This window comes from Bison bison, unplaced genomic scaffold (genome assembly GCF_000754665.1).
Source record: "Bison bison bison isolate TAMUID 2011002044 unplaced genomic scaffold, Bison_UMD1.0 scf7180017864318, whole genome shotgun sequence".
NCBI lineage: Eukaryota > Metazoa > Chordata > Mammalia > Artiodactyla > Bovidae > Bison > Bison bison.
In genome coordinates this window covers 2,841,503-2,848,174 of record NW_011494890.1, presented here as the reverse complement: position 1 = coordinate 2,848,174, position 6,672 = coordinate 2,841,503, and positions in this window count along the sequence as shown.

Here is a 6,672-nt window from a genome sequence, read left to right as displayed (position 1 = left end):
ATTATTGTGAAAGTTTGAAACAAGGATAAAGATAATACCAGTAAATAGTGATATAAATAATCATAATACAGGAATAATTTATCAATAATTTATCAATGGAATAAATTATCAATAATTTATCAAATTTATAATTTTAATCTGAAAATTAAATTTTAGGAGAAAACTGTTATAGATTTATGTTACATGATAAAATGGTTTTAACACTACAGTTTTATATACACTGAAAGTATTATCAAGAGTAAATTTTAAATACCAATAAATAGTGATAGAAATAAGGAAGAGAGTCCAGAAAAACATCTACTTCTGCTTTATTGACTATGCCAAAGCCTTTGACTGTGTGGATCACAACAAACTGTGGAAAATTCTTAAAGAGATGGGAATACGAGACTACCTTACCTGCTTCCTGAGAAACCTGTATGCAGGTCAAGAAGCAGTTAGAACCAGACATGGAACAAAAGGAGTAGGTCAAGGCTGTATATTGTCACCCTGCTTATTTAACTTATATGCAGACTACATCACGTGAAATGCCAGGCTGGATAAAGCACAAGCCAGAATCAAAACTGCTGGAAAATATCAATAACCTCAGATATGCCGATGATACCACTCTTACAGCAGAAAGTGAACACAAACTAAAGAGCCTCTTGATCAAAGTGAAAGAGCAGTGAAAAAGCTGGCTTAAAACTCAACATTCGAAAAACAAAGATCATTACCAGTACCATTACTTCATGGAAAGTAAGTGGGGAAACAATGGAAACAGTGACAGACTTTTTTTTCTTGGGTTCCTAAATCACTGCAGATGGTGACTGCAGCCATGAAATTAAAAGATGCTTGCTCTTTAGAATAAAAGCTATGACAAACCTAGACAGCATATTAAAAAGCAGAGACATTATTTGCTGACAAATATCCATCTAGTCAAAGCTATGGTTTTTCCAGTAGTCATGTATGGATGTGAAAGTTTGACCATAAAGAAAGTTGAGCACCAAAGAATTGATCGTTTTGAACAGTGGTGTTGGAGAAGATTCTTGAGAGTCCCTTGGAATGCAAGGAGACCAAACCAGTCAATCCTAAAGGCAATCAGTCCTGAATATCCATTAGAAGGACTGATGCTGAAACTAAAGCTCCAGTGATTTGACCACCTGATGCAAAGAACTAACTCACTGGAAAAGACCCTGATGCTGGGAAAGATTGAAGGCAGGAGGAGAAGGGGACAACAGAGGATGAGATGGTGGGATGGCATCACCGGCTCAATGGACATGAGCTTGAGCAAGTTCCGGGAGTTGGTGATGGACAGGGAAGCCTGGCATGCTACAGTCCATGGGGTGGCAAATAGTCAGACATGACTGAGTGACTGAACTGAACTGAAATTTTAAATTAACATATTTTCTGAAATACAAGTCTAAGAAATCCATAAGTTCAGGAAAACCATAATCAAAAAGTAAATATTTCTTTTAGACATCATGAAACCAATCTTAAAATTGATACGGAAAGGCAAAGTTTACTACATGGTGTTGAAAGTGAATGAAAGTGAAGTCACTCAGTCGTGTCGGACTCTTTGCGACCCCGTGGACTGTAGCCTATCAAGCTCCTCTGTCCATGGGATTTTCCAGGGAAGAGTGCTGGAGTGGATTGCCATTTCCTTCTCCAGGGGATCTTCCCGACCCAGGAATCAAACCCGGGTCTCCCGCATTGCAGGCAGACGCTTTACCATCTGAGCCACCATGGTGTTGAAGTTTATTACAAAGATAGTTGTTTACTCACTAAGTCATGGCCAACTCTTGCTACCCTGTGGACTGTGGACTACCAGGCTCCTCTGTCCATGGGTTTTCCCAGGCAAGAGTATTGGAGTACTAGCCATTTCTTTCTTCAGGGGATATTCCTGACCCAGGAATCGAACCTGCATCTCCTTTACCACTGAGCCATTCTTTACCACTGAGATTCTTTACCACTGAGCCACCAGGGAAGCCCACAAGAAAACATGATATTGGCATAAGTATGGACAAATAGATCAATGGCACAGAGTAGAGCATCCAGAATCAATACATACATGGTCAAGATCTTTGAAAAAGGTGTTAGCAGAAATGTAAAGTGGTCCAACCACCTTGGAAAATAGGGAAATTTTAGTTGTTGTTTTTAAGAAATTAAATATAAAACCACTATCAGTCCAGTTCAGTTCTGTTCAGTCTCTCAGTCGTGTCCGACTCTTTGTGACCCCATGAATTGCAGCACGCCAGGCCTCCCTGTCCATCACCAACTCCCAGAGTTCACTCAGACTCACGTCCATCAAGTCAGTGATGCCATCCAGCCATCTCATCCTCTGTCGTCCCCTTCTCCTCCTGCCCCCAATCCCTCTCAGCAATCAGAGTCTTTTCCAGTGAGTCAACTCTTCACATGAGGTGGCCAAAGTACTAGAGTTTCAGCTTATAGGACCCCTTCATTCCACACATTAAGTATTTACTCAAAAATATAAAAGCATATATCCTCAGGAGAACTTGTAAATGATTGCCTTTGAAAGCTTCACTGATAAGAGTTAAAAACTAGAAGCAACCAAATGTACAAGAGATGAGTGAACGAAGGTGGTCTATCTCTACATAAGAGACCTGCTCAGCAAGAAAAAGGAAGAAAACCTAGAACAATGACATGAAATCAGTCAGATTTTTTTTTAATTACAAACTATATAATTTTATTCAGTCAACATTGTAGAAAATGCAAATGAAGGCTTATGGCAGAGAACAGACCAGAGTTGCCAGAGAGGTAGGTTGAAGAGGGGAAGGGTGGGGAGAGGTGAGGTCAGGGGCTTAATACAAAATGGAAGGGCAGAAGGACACTTTGGGTAATGGGAGATAGGCTCATTGTCTTCATTGTGGTGATGACTTCACAAGTATTACCTATGCTAAAAGGTAACTATTATACACTCTAAATATGTGCAATTTATAAAAGATGTGTATTAAAAAAGCATCAGCAAGGCTTTGGAGAAAGCAGAGCTCTCTTCTATTGCTAGTAGGAGTGTAAAATTATTTGAAAATAAGAGACCATTGTTATCTATGGTGTGTGATGGTGAGGCAACTAGAAAAAAAAATTAAAAATAAACTATGTTTATTTTCTTTTCTTTTTATGGTATCTTACATGTAAGGAAGAAGGAAGACAAGAATGTTACCAGCACGGAAACTGGCAGCAGAGAGGGTCTAGCCCTGTATGGTCTTAAAAAGTACCCCATATGTGGCTATTGAGCACCTAGAATGTGGCTAGTCCAAATTGAGATGTGCCATGAGTGTAAAATGCACACCAGATATTAAAGGCTTAATATGGAAAAAAGAATGTAAAATATTTCATTCATAATGCTTATATTGATGACATGTTAAAATAATATTTTTGATCATTTAAAATTAAAAAAAAGACAAAGTATCTTTTCTAGCATGTTGTTATTGAAAAATACAACTGAATTTCCATAAAGGCAAAGACTAAGAAGATTTCAGCATTCTTGCAGCGGTAATCTTATAAAACATTTTTATAGGGAGAGACAGAAATAAAGAATGAGAAAGGCAGGGAGGGAATGGAGGAGAAGGATATTAAGGCAGGAAGTGGCAGGTGTAGGGAGCAGAGAAAAGGCATAAGAAAACAAGAATAGTATCAAGGGATTAAGGGATATGGGTCTCTCGTCATTATATTAACACCTACTCAACACTGATCTCCCCCTCTGGAAACATTCTTATGGCATATTTATCCTGCTCAGAGTTCTACCATTCTCCAGGCTTGATTCTGCTTTATTCCTACATACTTTAACTGAATTTTAACCTTAGTTTAAAGGTAGTTTTCAGACTTGTAGGACAGAAACGCCTTGCAATATTCCCTGGGATGATACCACAAGAAGGTCAATTTACACATGCATCCTAGAGACAGATGTGGTTTGAAACATCCCAGGGAAATTCAGAATCACAGGGAAATCAGCAAGGGTGGACTCCCACGCCAACAAGAGAAAAATGCAGTCATGAATAAAGGGAAGTTTGAAGCGTTTTTTTCTCCTTTCATCTCCTCCCCTCCAGTTTTGAAAACTGAAACATCTCTATCTGGTCGTTTATGCTGCCTGCAGAGCTCTAATGACTACTCTGCTAAGAAACCTAGTGAGCTGGAGGTAGAAAATAATGACTATCGGGCAGAAGATGTCATCCCGAAGGTCAGAGATCGAAACTTGCAAGGCTTCAGCATCTGAATGAAATGCCATCCCTGTGCAGCTACTGTGGTGGATTCAGTCTGGCACCAAAGTAATTTGTCTCTAGGCAGCCTCTGGTGAAGTAGAGAAACTCACATCACAGCACTTGTAACTGAGATGGGTTCACAGGGTGAGTGATCAAATTGCAGTTATAAACTACCCATGAGTTCACAGATCTTGAAATCAAAAGTCTAGATCACGAATGCCAGGTCCATTCTATTTGTTTGGGTTTTACAAACTCAAAAGCAAACTGTGCACTATTTTAATGTATTCTTTTCCAGGTTCATATACAGCATTATCAAAATTGCAAAGCTTATAACACTTAGAAGTCTTCAAACAAATCTAAGTGAAGAAACACACAGCAGAGGAATCAATATGAATGGATTTTGTACCCAAAATGCCTTATGGATTCTGACATTCTTTTTCATTAACTTCAGTTTATTGAAGATTATTATAAAATAGGTCTCTAAATTCAGTTAGGTCTCTTAGTAGTTCTCTTAATCCAAGTTATTTTGGATGAGAATTTACAAATTTGTTGTTATGCTAGATTGACCACTAGTTTATGGCATCTTATCCCTGGTGCTCAGATGGTAAAGAATCCACCTGCAATGCAGAAGACCTGGCTTTGACCCATGGGTCAGGAAGATCCCCCAGAGAAGGGAATGACAACGCACTCCAGTATTCTTGCCTGGAAAATTCCATGGACAGAGGAGCTGACAGGCTACAGTCCATGGTGTTGCGAAGAGTCGGACACAACTGAATGACTAACACTTTAATACCACATTTCAGTTCTCCTTTAAGATGTCAGGACATTAATCTCTCAGGGGCAAAAAGATTCGTCAACATACTGTTTGTCTCCTTAGGTCACAGAAGCAATAATTTTTCTGTCTACTCTTTGGCCTCTAGAAGTTGATGGAGGCAGTATGCATATACAAAGATTTTTTTTCATTTGAATCTGTTACAAATGTGGCAGTGAGTGGCTCAGTTAAAGAAGAACAGTAACAGGAAAAAAGCATTGGCTAAACATGTGGTTATTTGAGGAGGAGAGACACCTTTCTACATCTTTTTTAAGTAATGTTAGGAAAGACAAGGAGAGAAATAATCTGTGAGTATGTAACGCCTTGATAATTTTTTTGGCAAAATGGATGTATAGGTCTTGATTAGAGTGATTAAAAAGCATTACATGTTCCTTGTAAAATTTGAAGTGAAATTATTTGGAAATGCATCAAAGTTGAATAAAAGTTTATTTTAGTAAATATTTATCAAGTGTGTACAGTACCCTATATATCAGTAAGTGCTATATATGCATTTACAGTTAATATTACCAGTAATTGTTGGATTCACTGATAGATGAGGAAATTGAGATTTATAAAACCTAAGACTAAATAACATGCCAAAGACTCTTCTGCTGTGATTGATGAGCCAAGCTGTTTAACTCTATGACTCTATCCCTATTGCTGTTTCCTTTAGCAGTGATTTTAAGTTAATCACAATAACTCCCCCAGAGACAACTGCAACTATTGTAAAGGGTGTTATATGGAATATCATTCTGTAGTTTAACATTTATGCATTGTTATAAATTGACATATCAATGTAAACAAATAGGCATCTCTTTTTAAATTCTAGGTGAAATATATTTTATTCAATTTGATAAACTGGAGAATAATTGCTTTACAATGTTGTGTTAGTTTCTGCTGTACAACATGAGTCAGCTATATGTGTACATATATCCCCTCCCTCTCAAGCCTCCCTCTCACCCTACCCTCATCCCACTCTTCCAGGTCCTCATAGAGTCCAGAGCCGAGCTCCCTGTGTTAAACAGCAGTTTCTCACTAGCTATCTATTTCATACAAGGTACTGTATATCTGTTAATGCTAGTCCCATTAAATAAAATATCAGAGACAATGATTTATTTCCATTTCCATACATGTAGTCAACATTCATCATTTACTGACTGCATAATCTTAAACTACCCTGCAGCAAGAATACAGGAGTGGGTAGCTTATCCCTTCTCCAGCAGATCTTCCCAACCCAGGAATCAACTTGGTCTCCTGCATTGCAGGCGGATTCTTTACCAACTGAGCTATGAGGGAAGCCCTCAAATTAATCTGTAAGAATGGAAAAGGAGTTAGGGAGAGGAACCATATACTACCATGGAGTAAAACATTTTTAAAAATGTCTAAAGGTATTGTCTTTACACAAAGAGGTATTACTGAGCATTGAGGTTATAGCAGTGAGTGAAATATGTGCATTCACTGCTCCTATAGAGATGATAATCTATTGGAGAAGACTGAGACTAATTTCTAAAAAAAAAAATTCAATGCAGACATATTTAATTAAAGTCATCTTAAGTACCAAAAAAGAGAGATGAGGAGTAGTATGAGATAATAGGGCCATCTGGGAAGCTTCCATGGAGAAATGTCACCCAAACTGAAAACCAAAAAAAAAAAGATTACAAAAGGCCT